We start from the raw sequence: 25411 nt of genomic DNA, 5'->3' as shown, positions 1-25411 counted from the left end.
CAACTAAAAAGTTAGCTGTTATTATCTTTTAATATTTTATCATGACTATCTTTTGGGTCTTTTCTAGGAGTTCAGGCTAAAGCTGTGAAGAAGACAGATAAAATCTGACACGTAGAAGTTCCTATTATAAATAAAGTGGAGAGAAATTAGTAAATAAACTAGTAAGCAGGATAATTCCAGAGAAGATCCATGCAAAGAAAGGTGATGGGCAGAGGCCACATTCAAAGGGCAGTCAGGAAAGACCTTGCTGAAGAGGTGGCAGCTGAGCTGAGAGCTGGATGAGGGAAGGTCCATGAAGAGCCCTAGCAAGAACATCCAGGCAGGATGCATAGCATTGCAAAGGCACTGAGGTAGCACTGGGGTCAAGTGGTAGGAGGAGAAAGTGATGATAGCTTTCTTCACCCATCAAACAGCATTCCTATAACAGCAAAAGAAAAGCATAATGAATTCATTTAGCCAAAGCTTTATATGACACAGGAACCTGCAGAAATGAAGACCCAAAGACCTAGGGAAAGCTGGGCATGGTGGTGCATGCCTGTAATCTTAGCACATGGAAGGTCTGTCCAGCTTCTTCTTTACTGCTCTGCGTGGCATTCCTTCCTCCCAGGCATAGGCCAGACCCCTTCTGAAATAAAGGTCTTATTGTCTGCTGGCACACAGGGTAGGTCAGAGAGTCTTTTTGGCCAGCTCCTACACAGCAGGGTGGTAGAAGGTAGAGTAACATTCCTAGGCTTGATGGGTGGCTTTGGGCAAAGAGGTTCTGGTTTCTCTGACCCACCTTAGGGAAAAGGAAATCTACACTTCTATATTCTGCCCTGGGGAGCAGGAGAATGCAGTACAGAAGAAGGTCAGAAAGAGATCTGACTTATGAAGCCCTTCCAGCGCGCTTCAGCATGTCAAAGTTCCAGGCTTGGAAGTACCACTTTCAAAGCCCCAACAAAGCACTGAAGGCTGAGAGCTCGGCGTGGCTCAGGTGTGGTGAGAGGAAGAAAGTGGTATGGGGTGAGGAGAAATGCAATGAGATGGATAAAACAGCAGTGCTGGGTCTGATCAGCCAAAGAGCGAGCCAATGATGTGTCCAGCAATCAGGGTCCCAAGGGACGTGCCTGCAGGTGAGCGATGACAGCTCCTCCGGCTGTGGCCCTGGGGTAGCCAGGAGTCAGCACCCTGCGCTGACAGCAATTGCTGCGCCAAAGCCTCATCCCAGGGCAACCACGGCCTCTGGAAGGCTTCCGTCCCCTCACCTGTTCACCAAGGCAGAGACTGCTGGTTACCTATGCAGTGTCTGTCCCTTCCCTCTTTCTTACTACAGCAGAGGTTGGTTTTTATTCAAGGCAATAATAGGAGCAAGCCCAAGTGAACCAGGGTTAGTCCAGCCCAATCAAAACAAGGTTGCGACGGGAAGCCTTTGGTAAAGAGGCGCCTGGGACCCTCGTCCCAGGGAAGCAGCCATGCCACCAGGCAGGAGATTTAAGACCATCCAGCCCACGGTCCTCCTGGATGCTGAGAACTGGGAGCAGCCCTACTATTGTCTGCACTAACACACTCTGAGCTCCTACTGCCGTCCTCACCACATCTTCGCTTTTCAAGGGCAGCCCAGCCCAAACTTCTCAAAAGAGCATGAAGCTTGCACTGCAAGCATTAGAGTGCCCACTCCAGGATTCTCTGATTCCTCCTTCAGAGGAATTTCCTCTTTCCACTAACCACACCTTTAACCAGACTTGCAATTCTCTGTAAATTCTGGCTTTACCTTCCCACCTCCAGAGATCCTGTGCAGTATTCTTTGTTTGGCTCAGCAGCAGGTTCAGGTGACGGTGTTTAAGAAACCAGCCTTGGACAGGTCTGTCTGTCAACAGAACTTTGTGTAATGGTAATTATAAGTAAACATATCCGATTTATAGCTATATGCTGAAGATTAAATATTGATAAAAGTGATAAAAGAGATCTGATTTAAAAGAGTACAAGATAAATATGGAGCAAATATGGAGCGACTTTGGACATTTCCCTTGAACTTGTTCAGAGACCTTTTACCAGAAATCAGGTCCTAAGTCTAATGAAATTTATAGAATGTCTTAGTTTGGGATGCAGGGAAGAAAGTATCTTTCTCTCACCAATCTGGATTGTGCCTGAGGCCTTTATAACAATAGACACATTAACAAAAGAAAAGCACACAATTTTGTTTCAGTTTTAGATGACACAGAAGACTTCATTAGAAAATGAAGATCAAAAGCAAGACTTAAACCTGTGTAATATTAATGCTAGGTTTGATGAACAGTGGCCAATCATGGAGAAACAGGATAGTACAGAAAGAGCATGATCTAATGGTAAGAAACAGGAAGAAACTTAGCAGGGCCCATTTCTTCAGATTCTTCTGTGGTCCTGTGTCTTCAGAGTAAAGATGTCCCTTTTCTCTGGGTACCGGGAGGTCTCTTCTCTTGAGAGTCTTATGACTTCAGCGAAGGTCAGAAAATCAATTTCATGACTGTTTCAGTCAGCATTCTCACCTCTGTGATCCAAATGGCTCTCACAGATTTAGAAGAAGGAAAATTCATTTGCTCATGTTTCTGAAGATTTGGGTCCATGTCTTACTGGGTTCCAAGCAGAAGCTGGGGCTGCAGGTCCTCAGGCTATGGTGGCAGGGAGCAGAGAGGAAGAGACAGCTTGTTATCAGCTCAAGGAGGCAGGGGAGATTGGAGAGCAGGAAGCTGCAGCAGCCGGTCTGGAAAATGCTGACCCCAGCCACACCCCTGGGGACCCTCCCAGCAACACCTCCCCAGTGACCAAGTTCCGCCTCCAACATGGCTGTCATGTCCCCCAACACATGAGGTCTGGGGGAATATCCAAACCATGACAATGTCTTCCTTCAAGGAAGGACAGGGAAGGTCAGCCAGACTTTGCTGCTTCTTTTTTTCTCAAACTCATGCAACTTAAAACATCCAATATGGCCAAAATGCCATATTTGGAGGTAGCATGTCCTAAACCCCACTAAATACCAGATACCACAAGCCCATTTGAGAAAATATTTCTCTTAAAGTTTAACATTACCAACAGCTTAGGCTCTTATCTTTCCTAAATCTGGACAAATAACAGGTACTAACAAACGAAAGTTACTACAAACTTAATGAATCCTTGTTTTCTATACCGTTAGGATGAGTAGGAATATTAAGTAACCTAATATTTTTTATTCATTTCTACATCTGGAGTTCTAGATAGTGGTTTATTAGTATTATTAATATATGATTATTGTTTGGTTGATAATAGCAATTTCATGAAATTGGTTGATTTTTTTTTTTATCAATAAACTGAGTTCCATAGCCAGCGGACCTGGCAGGGTTTTCATTTATTTGAAGCAAAAATGAAGCAAAGTGTCACCTGCTGTCATATGAAAACACAATTCAAGAGGGAAATACAATGAAAAGTGCTTTGACAATGCACAACAAAGTCTCTGTCATGGAGTGGGTTAAGTGCAGATGACTCAGGCGTGAGAGTCTGAGTGGGAGAAGGCACAGGTGCTATCCTGGGTCTCCTGCTAACCAGCTGCAGCCCAGATGCAAGCACAGGGAGAAGCTTTTGATCTAGGTTATGTATCATGAACGCCCCTGAGCGAGGTCCAACTTAATGTGTACTTCACTGAAGAAAAATTAGGCAGAGAGAAGTTAAATAATAAATTGAAGATCATACAGCTAATGTATGCTAGAAGCAGAATTCAAGCCGAGGACATCTGCCACGCTCCTGCATGGCAACACCTGTTAGTGGCAGTGGCCTGGCAATAGCAGAGTGGAATGAAAACCAAGTAAGGTCTCTGCCACCTTCGGGGTGGATGCTGGTGTTTCACACTGCATCAAATCTAGGCCACCCTGGGAGAGCAGAGGTAAGATTCTTCTGGTTTCCAGCTGTGAGACTTGGGCCAGACCCAGCAGCTGCTGCTCCCTCCTCTAGCGGTTTCACACTGAACCCTTGCTGCCAGGGAGGGCTTGTTAATGATGTAGGCTCAGAACGCGGCAAGATGGCAGTTTTGGAGGGAGGCTTGCTGCACGCCTGTGGAGGAAGGATGCTAGAAAGACAGCCTGGGTCCCAGGTGAGCTGCAGGCAGCAGCCCTGAGAAAGTGGACCTGGCTTCTACTAGGTTGTAATGAGGAGTGAAGTCCAAGCATATTGCAAGACTGAGAACATGGGGTGTGGTGAATGCAAGGGACTGGGGAAATGTCAGGCAGAAAGGCACCGCATGCAAAGATGAACTGAAGGAAAATGGTAAAGTGGCATGAACAGGCTGCCACTAACTCAGGAAGGGTCGTGAAGGAAATTGCAAACCCCATCAAGGATGACCCGGGGTGATCCCCTTCCCATGGTTTTTGGGAAAGCCCTTAGCCACTATTGCAAATGTGGCTGGCTGCCTCTGCTCCGAACGTCATTAGCCCCACTTCTGTGAGCAGATAAGTCACATCATGGTCACTACCATGATGATTGTATTCCCTACTGTAGTCCACAGACACAGCACAATACCTGGGATGTGGAAAGGAGGGATGGGAAGCTTCAACCCAGGGGCAGCCATGCCTGGTCAGCCCAACTGACTTTAGCAGGGCTACGTAACATATCACCTTTCACTTTTCCTGCCTCTCCATTTCCTCTCCCAACGCGCGCGCGCACGCACACACACACACACACACACACACACACACACACACACACACACAGCAGTCTTATGCCATGGGCTCAAATGTAACAAAGCCCAAACAATATAGGATATGCTTAGAAAATCCTGGCAGTGGCCATGGTATCCCAACCCCAGGCCTTTTGAGTCAGGCCAATCAGGCACTAGGTTGGTTTCTGCAGCTTCTGCAGTCTCTACAGCTGTCCTAGATGTCAGACTCCAGCACTCAACCCAACAGGTGTGCTAACTCATGGCTCAGTGAATCTAATGTCACACAAGGAACTTGCTGGGCTGGACCTCCCTCTTTTTAAACAAAAACTGCCCCTGTCCCCCATATTGAAGCACCCCTGGTGCTATGGTCAAGGGGGAGGGAATGGGATGGAGGATTGTGCCTTGTGTATCAGTCAGGATTGGCTACTTTGGGCTGTAATGAAACCCCAAACCTTGGCCACTGGAAAACACAGTGCAGTTCCCACATGACCTATCCATCATGGTTCGGGTAAAGGCTCAATTCTATATTGTCTTTTCTCTGCGATCCAAGAAAATAGAACATGCACCATGGTTCTATGGTAGAAGAGAGAAAGCTGCGGAGGTCTCACGCTGGCATTTAAGTGCTCTAGTCTGGAGGTTACACATGTCACTTCTATACACAGTCTATGGATGGGATAGTCCTTCGGTCCCACGCAGCCTCAGGCCTCCAGGAGTGCAACCACCATGAGTGTAGTAAAGGAAGACAGCTGTAATAGTGACCCCAGTTTTCATCCATTTCTCTTCTACTCAAAAATGATTAAATTGAGCACCCACTATAGCCCAGGCATTGTGATGTGTCCTGGGACTTTGGTGGTGAGTGAAATAATCATGGTAGTCTGGAATGGAGCCTTAGAGATGGGACTCAATTAATCCTAAACCCCTTTGCCAAATGTACTGGGTGCCTTCCATGGAGGGAGTGGCCAGTGGCCAGTGGCCTAGCCCAGAGCACGGGAGGTCCTTTCCAGTCAAGTGATAAACAAGGCACACCTGTTCTACACTTTCTTTTTATAAACCTCTCTTCAGTCTCAGCTCTCCTCACAAGAACAGCCCTCATCAGGATGGTGACAGTATCCAGGCAACCTTGCTGTCCTGAGACCCACCCCAACCATGGATTCCATTGAAGTCCATCATTATATGGGGTCCATCAATAGATGAAGGGATCACAAGATTGTGGGATATACACACAGTGGAATTCTACTCAGCAATGACAACAAAAAAAATTATGTCATTTGCATGAAAATGGATGGACCTGGAGAACATTATGTTAAGTAAGATTGGCCAGGCACAGGAAGTGAGGGGTCATACGTCTTTTCTAATATGGGGAAAGTAGGAAGTAATTGATATACCAGAGTGCCTTCAGGTAATGAAAGAAAAACTTCAGTGGAGTTTTTCAAGGAGATGTTCTAGAGGAAGGGGAGGGGGAGAGAGGTTCAATGAAGGAATTACTATGTGGGGAGCCATTAAGGTCTTCCCCTTATCTTTACTAAAAGCATACTTCTGACTGTCTTCCGCCCAGAGTCAACAAGGTTTGGGGCCTTGAAAGCTTCAAGGTTAATAATGCTAATGATGCTATTGTTCTGTCTGAGCTAAGACTAGGTTTGTGTTGCAACAGGGTATTGTTTGACCTGCCCAGACATTGGAATTTTTCCCTCCAGGGTAACCTAAAGCTAAAAACTATAAATACCACAAGAGAAGAAGCCCCAGGGTCAGTAGAGATATCCACCTGGGAGTTGACTGGCCCCAGGGTCGGCCAGTAGAGATATCAACCCGGGAGTTGACTGGCGATCATTCCATGCTTAGGAATAAATCATATTTGGAATTTAATTCTTAAGAGTCATATTATTTCATCCTCACTCCTCTCTTCGGAACCCGTACTTTTGCCGGCTGGCTCTGGCATACTACCATCGACTTTGTGTACATATGTGAAAATACTAATGTCAACGTCAATAGCCTGTGTGGGGAAGAGGAGGAGAGTGGGGAGGGAGCCAGGAGAAACCCCACCAAGTGCTGTGTGCATGTGCCACTATCGACATGATTAACATTATGATGTGAGACTATAAAAGTATATAAAACGTCCACTATGAGTAGTATTGAGCTAAATAACTATAATGATATGTCTAGTCAAGGGATTTTCATTAATTATATATGTGTGTGTGTGTGTGTATATATATATATATATATATATATATATATATATATATATATATATATGTTTCCCTCTACCTCACTGTAGAAATCTAGCAACATCATTCATAACTAAACTATTCACATGTTAAAATTGACCTTTCAAGCTGGGCGTGGTGGTGCTCACTTGTAATCCCAGCATTTGGGAGGCTGAGACAGGAGGATCACGGTTCACGGACAGCCTCAGCTACTTAGTGAGGCTCTTTGCAACTCAGTGAGACCCTGTTTCAAACTAAAAAATAAAAATAGGGTTGGGGGTGTAGCTTGGAGGTAGAATGCCCCTGGGTTCTATCCCCAGTAATGGAAAAAAAAAAAACTACCTTTCTTTTACTTGATATGATGGGTTTAAGGGGAGGCAGGGTGGGTAGGGAAAGGGAAGTAGAATGGGAAGGGAATGCTGAGAAGAGAAATACAACTGAGCAGAATTTTGCAGAGAGCAGATAAGCCCAGCTGGGGAGAGCAGAGAATATAGAGAAAGGGGAACTGTGACCACCAGGCACAGGCATATAATCAAAGTAGTTGGGAAGCTGAGACAGGAGGGTCACAGGTTCAAAATCAGCTTCTGTAACTTCGTGAGATTCTCAGCAACTTATTGAGATCCTGTTTCAAAATTAAAAGTAAAAAAGGCTGGGGGGTGTAGCTTGGAGGTAGATTGCCCCTAGGTTTAATTTCCAGTAGCCAAATAGAAGAAAGAAAGAAGAAAAAGAAAGAAAGAAAGAAAGAAAGAAAGAAAGAGAGAGAGAGAGAGAGAGAGAGAGAGAGAAAGAAAGAAAGAAAGAAAGAAAGAAAGAAAGAAAGAAAGGAGATTATAGACAGCATCTGAGGCAAGAACACTGGAAACAAACCACTATTGTCACATCCTTTTAAAAGTCATCCCAGAGCCGGGCGTGGTGGCGCACGCTTGTAATCCCCGCGCTTGGGAGGCTGAGACAGGAGGATCGCGCAGGTTTGAAGCCAGCCGCGCGCGCTGGCTTAGGAGACCCTGTTTCCAAATAAAAATGTAAAAATAGGTCTGGGAGTGTAGCCCAGAAGTAGAAGGGCTTCTAGGAACCCCAGTACCACCAAAAAAAAAAAAAAAAAGTCATCCCAACCTTGAACATCTCATTTGCTATTAAACAACTGATTCTTCAAAAGCAGATCCGAACTGATGTTCGGATATAGCAGCACATGCCTGCAATCCCAGCACTTGAGAGGCTGAGACAAGAAGATTGAAGGCTTGAGGCTAGCCTCAACAGCTTAGCAAGACCCTCAGTAAGTTAGTGAGCCTTGTTTAAAATAAATATAAAAACAAAAACAAATAGGGATGGGGGTATAGCTCAAAGGCAGAACACTTCTGGGTTCAATCTCCAGGACCACCAAAAAAGAAATGGATTAGAGGGTATATGTTGTCTGGGCAGCAGACTGTAGCATGAAGAGGAGGACAAATGTGGCCCCTGGCTGAGGAGCCCACCCCTGGGCTGCCCTGCAATACAGGGAGGTGATTGGGAACTTAGGGCCTCAAGAGGAAGGCATGAGAGGCGAGGCTTTGGGGTTAGAAGTTGCACAGGGAGCTAGTCATTTGCACTCTGTGAAAGGGAGGGAGTGGGCTGAGGAAGTTACAGCTAGAATTCTTAAAAATATTGGACTAAGTGCCATTTATCTTAGGTCTAGAAATCAAGAGTCAAGCCAGTTGGCTTCTTTTTATTTTTGTTGTTTTGTATTGTTTTGATTCCATGTCTGTTCCATGAGATGGTGTGATCCCATCCTGCCGGGGTTTTGGGACCTTCCAGAACCTGCAGAATGCATTGGGGCTGCTGAGGTGAGTAGAGAAAGCAGTAGCCTAGAAGTATCTTTAGATACAGACAACGCCCCTACACTTCTCTTTACTGCCCACACGAAATCAGGCCCTCTGCCACCCCTGTGCTGGGGCAGCCATTGAAACACGGAGGGAGACACAGGAAGGATGCTCCTGAGAGCGGAGACGAGCGGGGCAGCATCAGCCAGGATGGAGGTGACAACTCTGGCGGCCATTGGGTCATGGCGTGGTAAGGAGCTCCCCGTGGCTGTGGCAGTCTTGATAAGCGGCACCCTGAGGACCACATGCTGTCATCACCTAAGTCTGCAGGCACTGAGCACACTAAACTACTGAGGGACAGAGCCTGAGTGTGCTTTCGGTGCCAGCTCCTGACTTCATGTCTGCCCTCACTCCCCCCACCCTTTTTCATAACTCAATTGAATGAATCTGAAAGACGGTGAGAATTAGGTTTCCACCAGCAGGTCTCCAGAAATGGATCCAGAGAGGAGGAATTTCATTCACTCATCCTTCCCTTGGCCAAACAAATACCCACAGAGCTCCTGCTGCATTTAGGTGACACCTTTTGTTTCCTAGGGTGTGTAATGTGCTGCAGTAATTCCCAGGATGCTGTAATGTTTGGGCCTCATGGTGAGGCACACTGGAGGTGGCTGGAGCCCAAGAGAGACTGCCTGGCTCTTGGGGGATGAAGGGAGCCGTATTGGTTTTACAGGTGGGAACCTGCCTTGAGCTGGGCTCTTGTGTTATTTCTATTAATGAAGTATAAGGTGGTGACTGTAATATGGGCCTGGAAGTCTCCTCAAATGCCCCGAAGAAAATGTTCCTTCTTGTAGCCATTTTTATTTCTCCTTCTTTTGTTTTGAGAGCTTGCCAGAAGGAGATTTGTACAGAAAAATGCAGGCCATTACGTCAGCTCTGTCAGGAAGGTGAATGATTCAGGATTTTTTTTTTTCTGCTATTGGGAATCCCAGGTCAAGTCTTTGAGTCCTTTACAGAAGAAAGATCAAGATTCAAGGTAGTGTTTCTCATAATAACTAATACAGGACTGTCTGGAAAACTGGCTAGAACGGATATTCCCAAACTCCTGGTCCACTTTCCCAGAAGTCTACCTCTTCTTTGACTGGCAAAACTAGAAAAGAAGCTCTCTCAGAGTTTGCAGATGGTAAAATTGCAGAGGTAGAAGTCTCTTCCAACTGAGTGTTCCTGAGACAAGCCTCAGAGGCTGCTGGGAATGGATGCCTTTGACCTTGCCTCTGCCCAGCTCAGTCAGAGAAGACCATGGCAATATTCTGTGTGTGTGTGTGTGTGTGTGTGTGTGTGTGTGTGTGTGTTGTAATTTTACATCATATTGGGGTACAGAGTATCAGAAAAATACATGCACACAATGCACACAACCCTTGGTGCCTGCCCACCAGGCGCCTCCCACCCTCATCCCCTCAAGTCTTTGAGATTAGAATTGGCATTTTTGTATACACCCATAGCATTTCTATCATTGAATTCTTTGAGACTTTATCCCCACCTCCCTTCCCTAACCCCCCTCAGTACTCTCCCGGAGTCTCTGCTCATCTGTCTGATGTTGCCCTTATTTCTGAATCTCTATCTAGCTTCCACACATAAAAGAGAACATATACTCACTCCTTCTTTGGGACTGGCTATACTCACTTAGCATAATATTCTCGAGTTCCATTCATTTTCCTGAAAATGATGTGACTTTGTTCTTCTTTAGCAATATTCTTTATGTCTATTACTTTTCCTTTCTGAAGAGGTCTTATTTGATTGGATTCCTATACTAAGAGAGGGGAAGAATGGAGAGAGAGAGAGAGAGAGAGAGAGAGAGAGAGAGAGAGAGAGAGAGGGAGAGGAAGAAGAAGAAGAAGAAGAAGAAGAAGAAGAAGAAGAAGAAGAAGAAGAAGAAGAAGAAGAAAGAGAGAGAGAGAGAGAGAGAGAGAGAGAGAGAGAGAGAGAGAGAGAGAGAGAATGAGAATACAATTCAATAAAGGAGGAGCCAAGGCCCAGGAAGACCATAAGACTTAACTTCCTCAGGGGATTTCCCACTGCATACCCAAGTTAACTTCTGATTTATTAAAGATACCAAGACCGCTGATTTCTCTCCTGTTTTTAGGGACATATGTTTTAGGGGGCATACTGATTTTTATTTACCTTTTATTTAGCAATTTATAAATGAACTTCTATGGGCCCCCACTGCTTTTGTTTTATTTAATAGAGGAAGAAAGCCCAGGGTCAGCGTTTTCATCTGGTTGAAGATAAAGACAATCTTGTCATGTGGAAACTGGGGGCTGTGATGAACATGCTCATCATATCCTGTTGCCTCCCCACTAGGGTGGGGGAGTGGAGGCCGTCAGTATGGGAGATGACTGCAGCTGGCACTAATACCCCCTTCCCCCCAATATATGAGGAGAAGATAACATTTGTGGGTGGAAAGAGAAGGGAAATGCTTGGCCAAAACCAATCTATTCAATGACAATATTTCATTGAAACAAATTTCCTTCTCAATACCAGCTTAGAGGTCACTGTTCCCACCATTGCCCAGCTGTATGTATCTTGTCAGCATAAAAATACCATCTCCAGGTGAAAGGCACATGTTGTTCCCATATCTACTTAAATACCCACTGGAAAGCAGTTTCACTGCTATAACTTGCTGTCTCCTTCGTCGTTACTCTCTGTGCCATGCTTACATTCTGGTGCCTGGCAACCCTGTGCATGATGCACAGGACCCTGAGAGAGGTGATAACCCAGGGGAATCCCCGGCAAAAGGGCACAGCCAACAAGGACCGTTATCAGATGAGGTCGGGGACTGTGAGGTGACTCAGACACTGTACAAAGGCATTATTCATCTAGAACCATCCTTCTCTTTACCAGAAAGCATACCCTTGAAATGCGGTGTCTATACAAAGTTCTGCAAGCCAGGTCCCAGGTTAAATGGGTTGGAGGCTCTTATTACCCAAATGATTTTCTATAAAGCTTCCTTTAAGCTGGGTGTGGTGGCACACACCTGTAATCTCAGTACTTAGGAGGCAGAGACAGGAGGATTGAAATTTTGTGGCCAGCCTCAGCAACTTAGGCCCTCTGCAACTTAGTGATATCCTATTCCTGTTTCAAATAAAAAATAAAATAAGGCTGGAGGCATAGCACAGAGGTAGAATGCCTCTGTGTTCAATCCCCAGGAAAACACACACACACACACACACACACACACACACACACACACACCTTTATCAAGACTGCATTCATTTGTTTATTTACTCAATACATACACATTTAGTCAGGGCTTTGAGTAGAGAAGAGGCTGAGGCATTGGAAATACAGAGTAAATAAGATGTTCTCCATGCTAATGAGTTTCAGATCATTATACAAACACTATTATAAGATAGATATAGAGGACTTCTGGGAAGATGGCGACCGAGAAAAGCAGTGTTTACGAGCCCTGCTAAAACTCAATCTCTACTGCCACAAAATCAGCGCTTTTCATAGCCAGAAAATGCCATCAGCAGAGAAACAAAACATGTAAAGACAAGGGACAGAGAAAAAAAAAGACTAGAAGAACAACCAGAGACCAGAAATCAAGCCCGCAATGCGGCAGCGGGGCTGTGTCGGCACCATCTTCCCTCACAGCACCAGGATCCAGAGAGGAAAGGTAAACAAGGAGCTGAAGTGAGCAGCTGTGGATCATTCAGGTGTAATTCAGCAGTTCTTTCAGCGCAAAGAACATCTAAAACTCCCAGTGGTCAAGCTCATCACGCCTTTCAGGGACTCAGAACAGAGCACAAAACCAGAAAAGAAATATGACAGCCTCACAGCCAAAGGGGTGTCAGCGGCGCCATATTGCCAGCAGCTCCAGCCTCATGGCCAAGGGCATGGCAGCAGCGCCATATTGCCAGCAGCGACAGCGAGTTCACCACGCCCTTGACAGCTCCTGATCAACATGCACAATAACTGTAAATAAAATTGTGGCCCCTAAAGGAGAAATCCCTGTACTGTACACCCAGGACTTTGATAATCTCCCTGGGTCTGAGATTTTGCAGTCTAACCCAGTGAAGGAGTAGCAGCGGCAGAGATTACCACAGACTCGAGATACAGAGCACCCTAAGTGAAGTCGTAGTGACCCAGGGAAGGCACAAACTTCTGAAATCATGGGAAAGAGGAACAACAATAGAGCAATGAATGCCCACAAGCCCATATTATCAGAACCTGATAACACAGAAATTCAGAGATCTCCAGAAGATCAAATCAGGAATATAACTGTTGAAATAATATAGGACCTTCGAAAAGAATTTAGAGAGAGTCTAAAAGACATAAAGGATGCAATCATTAAGGTAAAGGTCTCAATTCAAAGTTTAAACAATCGATTAGACCACATGGAGAATAGAATGTCGCTCCTAGAAGAGGATCACTCCAAAAACGAACTCATAATTTATAACTTAGAAAAAAAAATCAGAGAGCAGAAATCTGACATTGAAAAAATATGGGCCCATTTTAAGAGAGCTAACCTAAGAATAATTGGAATAGAGGAGGGAAAAGAAGGTGAAACCAAAGGGATCAATAATATCTTCAAAGAAATAATAGAAAATTTTCCAAACATAGAGCAAGAGATCAATACACAGGTCCAGGAAAAGTATAGAACTCCCTTTAGACAGGATCAGAGAAGAGGTTCGCCACACCACATAATTGTCAAAATGACCAATGTGGAAGCCAAGCAGAGAATCTTAAAGGCAACAAAAACAAAGGGCCAAGTGACATTCAAAGGCAAACCAATTAGAATCACTCCAGACTTCCCAAACCAAGTCATGAAAGCCAGAAGGGCTTGGAATTACATATCCCAACTCTGAAAGAAAACAACTTCCAGCCAAAAATTTCCTACCCAGCACAACTTTCTATCAAATTAGATGGGGAAATAAGAAGCTTCCATGACAAACAGAAACTGAAGGAATTTATGTCTTCAAAACCAGCGCTAGAGAAAATACTTAAAGAGATTAACTACAAAGAAGAAATAGGTAATACACACCAGAACCAGAGAAACAAGATTTTCCATCCAGCAGACAAGTAAGCAAAGAAGAATATATTCATGTGTTTACTGGTTAAAATCTTTGGAGATTCATTATTTATTTTAGTCTTTTACCTATTTCTAAATTGTATTGTTTGCTTTTATTGTTGCTAATTTTTAGGATTTCTATTTTGAATATTAATGTACCTTCACATATAGCATTTGGAAATATTTTACCCAATTCTGTCAGTAACTTTTAACTCTGTTTACATTGTCTTTGGATGTACAATTTTTTTTATTTTTTAGGAAGTTTATTTGTTTATTCTGTTGTTGCCTGTGCCTTTGAAATCCTATCCAAGAAATCACTGTCAATTTCAATGTTGTGAAGTTTTATGACCCAGGTTTTCTTCTTAAAGTTTATAGTCTTAAGATTTACATTTAGGTCTTTTATCTATTTTGAGTTAATATTTGTATATAGTATTAGGTAAGGGTCCAACTTTATTCTTTTTCATGTAATTATTATTTTCAACAATGTTGAATTTAGTGAAAGGTTCATTATTTCCTTCACCAAATTTTCTTGGAAACTTTGTCAAAAATAACTTGACCATATATGGAAGAATTTATTTCTAGGCTTTTTATTTTACTCCACTGGTTTATATATCTGCCTTTATAGCAGTACTACACTGTTTCTATTAGTGTAGCTTTATAAGGTTTGAAATCAGAAAATGTACATCTTCTAGTTTTGTTCTTTTTTGAGATTGTTTTGGGTATTTAGAGTTCATATTTCATGTTAGGATAGATTTTTTTCTGGAAAAAAATGTATGATAGTTTCACTTAAAAAAAAAGAAAAAATATCCTCTGGTAAGAAAGAAAGCAAAAAGAAATATTGAAATGTTATCTCTAAGTGATCAAAAGTTTGATATCAGACAAATGAATCTGTTATGTGAAATTATCTTTGTTAATTTTGGATGAATTACTATAAAATTAGATGTCAACCACTAAGCCAAGCATGGGAAGGAAGGAGGGGGAGGGAAGGGTATGGGGATTGGGTAGGAGCTAACTGGGCGATGTGTGCACGTATGTCTACACAATTTTTTTAATCCCATTATGATGTATGAATACAGTGCACCAATAAAAATTTAATAAAATTATGTTTATTTTTTTATTTTTATTTTTTATTTTATTTATTTATTTATTTATTTATTTATTTATTTATTTATTTATTGGTGGTACTGGGGTTCCTGGAAGCCCTTCTTCCTCCGGGCTACACTCCCAGACCTATTTTTATATTTTTGAAACAGGGTCTCTTACGTCAGCATGGCTGGCTTTGAACCTGCGCAATCCTCCTGTCTCCGTCTCCCAAGCGCGGGGATTACAAGCGTGCGCCACCACGCCCGGCTATTTTTTTATTTTTTATTTATTTTTTTAAATTTTTTATTGGTGCACTGTATTCATACATCATAGTGGTATACAAACTTTTGTAGACATACATGCACACATCGCCCAGTCAGCCCCCACCCGATCCCCACCCCATTCTCTCCCCATCCCTCCCTCCCATGCTTGGCTTAGTGGTTGACATCTAGTATTATAGCAATTTATCCAAAATTAAAAATGATAATCTCACATAACAGTTTCATTTGTCTGATACCAAGCTTTTGATGACTTAAAGATAACATTTCAATATTTCTTTTTACTTTCTTTCTTACCAGAGAATATTTTTTCTATTTTTTTTGTGAAACTATCATATATTTATATATTTATTTTTCAGAAAGAAAAATCTATCCTAATATGGAATATGGACTCTAGATACCCAAAACGATCTTGAAATAGAACAAAGCTAGAAGATATATATTTTCTGATTTCAAACCATATAAAGCTACAATAATTGAAACAGTGTAGTACTGTTCTAAAGTCAGATATATAAACCATTGGAGTTAAATACAAGCCTAGATCTAAACTCTTCCCTATATTGTCAAGTTATTTTTGACAAGGTTTCCACGAACATTTGGTGGTAGAAATAATAATCTTTTAACTAAATATTGTTGAAAAATAATAATTACATGGAAAAAATAAAATTGGACCCTTACCTAATCCCATATACAAATATTAACTCAAAATAGATAAAAGACCTAAATATAAATCTTAAGACTATAAACTTTTAGGAGAAAATCTGGGTCATAAAACCTCACAACATTGAAATTGGCAGTGATTTCTTGGATATTATTTCAATGGCACAGGCAACAGAAGAGTATACAAACTCCCTAAGAGATAAAAAAAATATATTGTATATCCAAAGACAATGTAAACAGAGTTAAAAGTTACTAATAGAATTGGATAAAATATTTCCAAATGCTATATCTGAAGGTATATTAATATTCCAACTAGAAATCCTAAAAATTAACAATAAAGGCAAACAATACAATTTAGAGATAGGTAAAAGACTAACATAAATAATAAATCTACACAGATAACCAATCTTAGTTGTCTGTTGGATGGAAAATCTTATTTCTCTGGTTCTGGTGTGTATTACCTATTTCTTCTTTGTAGTTAATCTCTTTGAGTATTTTCTCTAGTGCTGGTTTTGAAGACATAAATTCCTTCAGTTTCTGTTTGTCATGGAAGCTTCTTATTTTTCCATCTAATTTGATAGAAAGTTTTGCTGGGTAGGAAATTTTTGGCTGGAAGTTGTTTTCTTTTAGAGTTTGGAATATGTTACTCCAAGCCCTTCTGGCTTTCATCACTTGGTTTGGGAAGTCTGGAGTGATTCTAATTGGTTTGCCTCTGAATATCACTTGGCCCTTGGTTTTTATTGCCTTTAAGATTCTCTGCTTGGCTTCCACATTGGTCATTTTGACAATTATGTGGCGTGGGGATCCTCTTCTCTGATCCTGTCTAAAGGGAGTTCTATAAGTTTCCTGGACCTGTGTATCAACCTCTTGCTCTATGTTTGGAAAATTTTCTGCTATTACTTCCTTGAAGAGATTGTTGCTCCCTTTGGTTTCACTTTCTTTTCCCTCCTCTATTCCAATTATTCTTAGGTTAACTCTCTTAAAATGGGCCCATATTTCTTCAATACCAGATTCCTGCTGTCGGATATTTTTTTCTAGATTAGAAACTATGCGTTCATTTTTGGAATGATCATCTTCTAAGAGCGAGATTCTGTTCTCCATGTGTTCTAATCGGTTGTTCATGCTTTGAATTGAGGGCTTTACTTCATTAATTGCATCCTTTATCTCTTTTTGGCTCTCTCTGAATTCTTTTCAAAGCACCTCTATTATTTCTACAGTTATTTTCCTGATTTGATCTTCTAGAAATCTCTGATTTTCTGTTTTATCGGGTTCTGATGTTGTGGGGTTGTGGGCATTCATTGCTCCAGTATTATTCCTCTTTCCCATGATTTCGGAAGTTTGTGCCTTCTCTGGGTTCTTCCCTTGGGTTACTATGACTTCACTTAAGGTGTTCTGGATCTCGAGTCAGTAGTATCTCAGACCCCACTACTCCTTTACTGGGTTGTATCACAGAGTCTCCGACCCAGAGAGTCGATAGAGGCTGCTTTAGACTGGGGGGTGCCAGGTTGCACGTTCTCCTATGGTGTGATATCTCTGCCACCTCCCCTCCCCCACTGGGTGAAGTCCCAGGGAGTACAGTACTGGGATTTCTCCTCTGTGGCCTGCAATTTGACTCAATGTTCTTGAGTACGCAGATGTAGCCGTACTGGACTTGATGAATTCGCTGCTGCTGCTACCGGTGGCAGTATTGCGCCGCTGCCATGCCCTCGGCCGTGAGGCTGGCGTATTTCTTCTTGGTTTTTGATTTCCACTCTGAATCCCTGCAGCATGTGCTGAGCTCAGCCACTGGGAGCTTTAGATGTTCCTTCCCGAGAAATCCCGCCTGGCTGTTCTGCAGCGGCTCACCTCGGCTTGCTGTAGCTGTCCAGTGAACTCGCCGCTGCCGCTGGCAGTATGGCGCTGCTGCCGCATCCTCGGGCGTGAGGCCAGTGTATCTCCTCTGTGGCTCTGAGCTCTGTTCTCAGTCTGTTTTCTCTCTGGAGTCTGGTGATTTTTTTGTTTCTCTGGTGATGGTGTTTTCTGGCTATGAAAGGCGCTGATTTTGTGGTAATGGAGATTGGTTGTTAGCGGGGATCTTAAGCCCCGCTTTTCTCGGTCGCCATCTTCCCAGAAGTCAAAAATTTTTTTAAATTTGAAAAAAAAGATAGATATAGAGGCATCCTATTGTATCTCTTATGAAAATAGATCTTCAGAAATAACTGTTTAGCTGGGCGTGGTGGTGCACACTTATAATCCCCACACTTGGGAGGCGGAGACAGGAGGATCACACAGGTTCGAAGCCAGCCTCTCTGGCTTAAGAGACCCTGTTGCCAAATTTTAAAAATTATAAAAGTAGGTCTGAGAGTGTAGCCCCGAAGTAGAAGGGTTTCCAGGAACCACAGTACCACCAAAAAAAAAAAGAGAAAAGAAATAAAAGAAATAACTGTTTATTCTGGGCACTATGGCGCACACCTATAATTCTAGTACTGAGGATGCTGAGACAAGAGGCTGGTTCAAGGTTAGCTTCAGCAATTTAGCGACACCATTTCAAAAATAAAAAGTGCTGGGGTGTAGGTCAGAGGTAGAATGCCCCTGGATTCAATTCCCAGTACAAAAAAGGAAAGGAAAAAGGAAGGAAGGAAGAAAGAAAAGAAGGAAAGAAAGGAAGAAAGAAAAGATACGGCTTTATCAGAGTAGTGACTAAACAGAATCACCCTCCTCCAGGTGAGCTTGTTCCAGGACAAGATCTCATCCCTCCTCCCTTCAAAGCTTTAGTTTTGGTTTTGCTTTGATCCAAGTTTTCTTTTGCAGCCCACTTGAAGTCCATGTGATCTGTTGAGTTCAGATCCTAAACAAATCTGGGAAAATTATTCTTTGAAGTGAGAAAAGGAGATAAGAGCACCTAGATTGTGGAAAAAAAAAAGATCATTAGAGATGTCTCATTAGCAAATATGTCTCTGCCTGTTTATGGTCAGGCATCTAAAAGAGTGGAGAGAGAGTAATTAGCTGAAGGAAGGTGCAAAGATCAAGCACTGAGGTTTGCCTAGCTGCTGTTACCCTTGATGTCTGATCAGTGAACAACAGAAACCAGCTTCCATCAGAGAGTTCCCAGGGTGTGACTTTTGCCATCACACACAACATCCCTTCAGACCCCGGGCCCACTTTTCAACAAAGAAAGTATAAGTGGCCTGTAACCACAGGGCCAATGACACTTTTTATGCATAGCAGCACATCTGAAGGCTACCAGCTTGATAGTGCCAGAGGGCCTCTAAAAGGCCCAGCTAAGGTGCCAGGTCAGGGTCAAAGTCACCATTCAAGGTACAGAATATACTTTGGTACTTTGACCGCATGGAAGGTGTGGCCCCTTTTATCCTGACTCCTAGTGACTCAGAGAATTTGTGCTCACTGTTTCTTAAAATTCAGGCACAACCACTAGGGGCCACTGGAGCCTGACACCTGCATGGTAGCCAGCTTAGATTCTCAGGGGTGAATTTCAGGATTATTCCACCCAGATAAGCAACCTAGACCAGCAAAACCTTCTGAAGAGATGAGCATCGATCATGGTCTCACGGCAGCATCAAATCAAGTTGCAGCGGGTCCCACCAGCCCACCTGTTGTAAATGTGTTTTTAAAATAACCGAGAGGAAAACCAGGTAAGTGTGAGAGAGCCACCACCACCCTGAAGGATTATGAGAGGACAGGGTGATTTTTTTAAACCCGGGTCTTGCTAAGTTGCTGAGCATCTTGCTAAATTTCTGAGACTGGCCTCAAACTTGCAATCCTCCTGTCTCAGTCTCTCATGTGCTGGGATTACTAGTATGTTCCACTATGCCCAGCAAGAGAGTGAATTTTAATATAGAACGTGAGTGGCTAAGAGCAATGTACGGGGCAGGCTGCAGCCGAGATTTCCTGGGCCTCATCCGCATCCTCTCAGTGCTCAGGGGTCCTCCCCCTGCAAGCATCAGCTGCTAAGAGCTTTCCCTGGCATGCTTGGTCTGTGCACTGGCAGCCAGATATTCTAGGAACTGGTACACCTGGGAACAGGCCCTTAGAAAGTATTGCGAGTGTGTCACTAGGGAATGAATTTGGAGAACATTCACAGAGAAGGCTGAACTTACCTGGTGCTCAGGAAAGACCTCTGTGAGACCTCAAGGATGGGTAGGAATCAGTGAGACACAGAGGTGGGAGAGGAGGGCTGCCAGGCACCTCGGTAAGATGGCATTCATGGTACATTGAAAGAAACAGCAGGAGAATGGAGTGACAGGAGAGACGGGCGGGTAAACATGAAAGGTCTTGGGATCTTTGTTTTCAGATCTCAATTATCTTCTAAGAGTGGTAGAAATGCACTGATGTGTTTTTAGCTCAAGATGACATGATCCAACTTGAACACTTAGAGGTGACTCAGGCTCGATTACAGAGGGAATAGCACTGAGATGAGGGGATGGGGATGTCCATTTGGACATCTATGTGTGGTGTGGAGGAGAATATGTGACCAATGGTCCAGTGGCTAAAGCCCACTGTAGAGGGAATAAGATATTCAAAAGAAAAGGCAAAAATTGATAACACACCTGAGCCTCAAAGGACACAAACGTTGCAGAGGAGACCACAAAGAAGATCAGGAAATAAAAGCCAGAGGGGTAGATGAAAAACTGGAAAAGGATGTCACCATGAGGAAGAAAGTATTTGAAGAAGTTAGGAAGAGTCAGCAGTGTCTTATGCTATGGAGGCTATGAACATCTCAACATCTCATCCTCTGCTCCTAGCAGAAAAAAATACCAACTTTCTAGGAAAACGACTTGTTGTGCACATCAAGAACCATGACCCTGCTGGGTGTGGTGGCGCAGGGTTGTAATCCCCGTGCTTGGGAGGTGGAGATGGGAGGATCAAGCACGTTCAAAGCCAACCTCACTGGCTTAAGAGACCCTGTTTCCAAATAAAAATATAAAAACAGGTCTAGGAGTGTAGCCTGGAGGTAGAAGGGTTTCCAGGAACCCCAGTATTACCAAATAAATAAATAAATAAATAAATAAATAAATAAATAAATTGCAACCAGGAGAAAATAACTATGTAGTACCTTTATAATCAGAAAAACCCAGTATAATGCCAAACAACTTGTTGTTTGAGCAAGGATAAGAAAACAAAAATATAAAGTTGCCACCTACAGGAGAGTTTTGTGAAAGTATTTATTGCTTTCTGAATCAAAGAGGATCAGACAAGTATATATATATATATATATATATATATATATATATATATATATACAGTGATCATTCAAAAAGAATTTCCAAATAGTTTTTAGTGTGAAAACTCACTTGGAAGCTATGAAAATAAAAGGAAGTAGTTAAATGCAGCACAGCATTCACTGGAAATACGGGCTTCTCAAAAATCAAAGATTTGATCTTCCACCAAGGAGAAAAACATAAAGAGAATTAATATTGTGTGAATGGCACTGGGGATTAAACCCAGGGGCACTCTACCTCTGAGATACACCTCTGGCCTTATTTTATTCTTTTATCAGGTCTTGCTAAGTTACAGAGGGCCTCACTAAGATGCTGAGGCTGGCCGCAAAATTGCAATCCTCTGGCCTGAGCTTCCCAAGTACTGGTATTAGAAGCATGCACCACTCTGCCTGGCTAAGAATTAATATTCTTTGAGCGTGAACACTTGCCAAGTATGATATCAGTTACTCCCACACAATAGCTCATACCATCCCAGGAAGATAAGGACCCCTTCTGTATCTTCTCCAATCAATGAACATCAACACCAGATACGACTTTCCATTCTCACTTCTTTCTCCTCTTCTTCTTGGGAACTGAAGAGAATTTCAAGGACAACCTGCACAAATGGAGTGTCTGCCCAACCTCATCCTCATGAAGCCCTGTCCCCCCCCCCCACCGATCAATTTGCCTAAATTTCTGAGTCAGGGTTTTATCAACATCTTTCCCTTTTGTGTTTAAACACCACCTTCCTCTTGTCTTAGATATGCCATCATAGTTCTGAAATTCATTCACGAATGAGCCCCCAGCTGAATCTCTCTCTAATAATGCTCTTTTATTCTAGTATTTAATCTTCTTTTCATCTCACACACATACTGCAATGCTCTGGAACGTCGAGGCACTCCCTTCTGGTTGACTGGTAAGGAGGATTTCATTTCATTGCTTGATAATCTCATCCTGGGTTTATTCACGCTTCTAACTTCTCTTTAGAGTTATTCAAACTCTATTAGAATGTTTATAAGATGACGTGCTTTTAATTGTTCCCTTCGTCCCAAAGATATAGAGAGTAAGTTTCTCTAATGGGCTTTGTAACTTCCATCCTTTATTTTTATTGCTAATGGACTCTCCCGTAATATAAAATGACTGATGAGAGCAGTCAGAGAAAAGCAGAAAAATCAATACCCATGCAGACTCCATATTAGTTAAAAGCAGGGGAGGAGCCGAGGCTGGCAGACAGTGGGATTTCCTCCACCTCCCAACTATGGGACAAGGGGGGTGGGAAATTATCTCCAATGGATTGTGAAGCTCTTTACAGCAGAGAATTTTCTTGATAAACACAGGCTATTAGAACAAGGGAGTACTGAGTAGTTTGATATTTCTTGGAAACCTCTGAGAAGAACCTCCAGTAGAGGGCAGTGGTACCTGCACAAGGCACCCCAGGCTCTCCCAAATTAGCATTGCCTCCAGGACTTCTCACCTTCCAACAGACCCTGATGGCAGTAACAAGGGCCCAATCAAATTAGAAGCCCCACCTTTGTTCCCAGGTAGCTGTTGTTAGCAAAGCCTCAGCAGCTGCAGGTTCACATTTGATGAGCTAGGTCCCACCTGCAGTCATGCCAAGCATCCCATATGTATAGTCTCATTTAGTCTTCCCCACAACTCTAGGAGAGGAGAGGAGTTATCATCATCCCCATCAACAGATAAGGAAGATGATTTTTGCTCACCCAAGCACACCCAGCTGGTCATGATTAGAGCTGAGCTGAGATTGGAATCAGTTCTGCTCTACAACCCAATTGCTTACCTGCTATCACTGGTGGGCCTATCTGTTCCATTCATGTGCACCATTTAGGATTTTTCCCTGTGAAATTCCTAAACAGTGGGGGCCCTAGATTCTTCATCCTTCTATCCATCCACAGCTGATAGAGCCCTCTGCACATGGTAGATGGTCACAAAACAAATTTGATTCATCATCCAAAAGTGCTTTAGTGTATCTTTTTGGGGATACTTGGAGGTAGATCTTACATGCTCTCCACTCTGTCTTCATTAACGGTCTAAGACAAATAAATATCCATGACAAGATGCACCTGTGGAAGACAGAGCCTGAAAAATAACTGTGACCAGTACCTAAGTGGATGCGGCATTTAGGTTTTATACATATAAGCCAATGAAAAACCTCCACTGACTTCTCTGCCTGCTTCTTGAACCTTCCCACTCTGCTACTTACAGATTTCTTGAAACCTCTCTTAAAGCCCAGATTAGTTACAACTTCTAATCATGGACTCTAGAAGTTTCTGCCCATTGACACCTCAAAACAGGATGGGTTTCAGGGAGTCTTTGTGCCCGGTCTTCCCTTTCAAGTCTTCAGCCAACCATCTCTCTCCCAGTACCCATCTCTTACCCCAGAACATGTCCTCATCCTTGTTCCTATAAGAGGCAATGGCATCAACTCCCACCTATTTATACTTTATTGCCCTTGTTAAGACTATATATTTACATTTTAATGTGTCTACATGTCCTATCTTTTACCATCTCTATTACTAGCAAGGCTTTTATACCAATTACCTAATACAATGCTATACCCTTAAAAATATTTGATGGCAACTGAGACAACTGGATAAAATTAGGACATTTTTTTGTACTTTAAAGAATTAAAGAACACTACGTTATGTTGCTGAGATCAATAAAGAGTTTGAAAATAGAAAATTGAATGAAATAGGCTTATAATTGACTTCTAAGCCGTCTTAAGAGCTCTCTAGTAGAAATTTTAATTTTGCATTCGTATTATATCTCATGAAAAGTTAAGATAAGCAAATTATGGATTACAGCCACCTATGGAAAGGCTGTAGAGCGCAGTACTTAGGGGCTTTGTTCTGGAGCAGAAGTACCTGAGTTCACATCCTGGTTTTGTCTCCTATTAACTCTGTAACCCTAAGAAATCTCAGTACCTCAGTTACCTCATCTGTAAAATGGGGCAACTTCACAGGGTAGTAATGAGGGTTACATGAACTAAAGCACAGCATACTGGGCACAGTAGCACAAGCCTTTAATCCTGGTATTTGGGAGGCTGACGCAGGAAGATTGCAGGTTCGAGACCAGTCTCAGTAACTAACTTAACCAGACCCGAACAACTTACTGAGACCCTCTTTCAAAAATAAATAATAAGTTCTGGGGGCGTAGCTCAGAGGTAGAATGCCCATGGGTTCAATTCCTAGTACTGAAGTAAACAAACAAACACATAGAGCCCTTGGGAGAGTATCTGACACGTGGTAAATATTTTAGAGCCATTTTTATTATCAGAAATGCCATAGTTTTAGAGTTTGGGTTTGCTGGCACCTGGCCCAGCTCCGTTTTTGTTGTTTTTTTTTTTTTTTTAAATATACTCCGGTGCTTGCAGGGCGTGGTGGCGCACGCTTGTAATCCCAGCACTTGGGAGGCTGAGACAGGAGGATCTCACAGGTTTGAAGCCAGCCTCAGCTACTTAGTGAGGCTCTCAGCAACTTAGTGAGACCCTGTTTCCAAATAAAATATTAAAAAATGGGTTTGGGATTATAGCCCGGAGGTAAAAAGCCTCTGGGTTCCACCCACAGTACCGCCAAAAAAATTTTTATATATATATATAATATATATAATTTATATATATATAAATTATATATATATATTTTTTTATATATAATTTATATATATTTTTTTCACACAGTCCGGTGCTTTTACTTCTACCACAGGTGCATATCAATTGTTCCAGTGCCATCAGAGGAAGGATTGTATTTACAGTGGTCTTAAAGTTTTAATTAACTGGTCTAAATTGTTGAATAAATGCCTGTGTCCCCAGGGATCAAATCCCAGTTGAATAAGAGGGAAGAAGCTAAGTGTATCCACTGAGATGAATTCCCAGGGGTGGGGGGAATGTCTAATTAGTGGCTCTTTCTTTACCCAAGTAGCAAAGGACTATTGATGCCACCATAAAATTTAAGAGTTTGCATGAAACAGGAGGAAGGTAGATAGATGTATAATCAGTCATCAACATGATAAATGTAAGCCAGAGGTGATATTCAAATTAGCTAACAACTGGGAGGAAAAGGGGGTTAAATAATCAAGAAATTTCCCTGAAGGCCCATCTGTGCCAGATGTTAACCCTTCAATTGCTACATCAAGGGAGTGGCCTAGAACATTGGAAGGGAGAGGTACCCAAGGAGCTCAGACACAGCTATGTGCCAAGCAATGGGAAAATATTATCTTTTACAACAGATATGGTCTCGACTAAACATCAGCCTTGCTTTACCATACTCATGCCCAAGCTGTCAGAGAGAGAGTAGGTAAAATAAAAAGGCTGGTGGTAGGTTTTGGCTCCAGAGGTTTAGAAATTTGCTTATTTGCCATGAGGCTGGGAGTTCCCTTTGATACCAGAAATGTTGACTAATTTATTAAAGGCAAAGAGGACAACCTCAATGCAAGAGATCTGTCAGAATCTATCTTCTTTTGAGGTCAAGA

Source organism: Muscardinus avellanarius (assembly GCF_963383645.1).
Source record: "Muscardinus avellanarius genome assembly, chromosome: 8".
Taxonomy (NCBI): Eukaryota; Metazoa; Chordata; class Mammalia; order Rodentia; family Gliridae; genus Muscardinus; species Muscardinus avellanarius.
Note: the sequence above shows the minus strand (reverse complement) of the source record.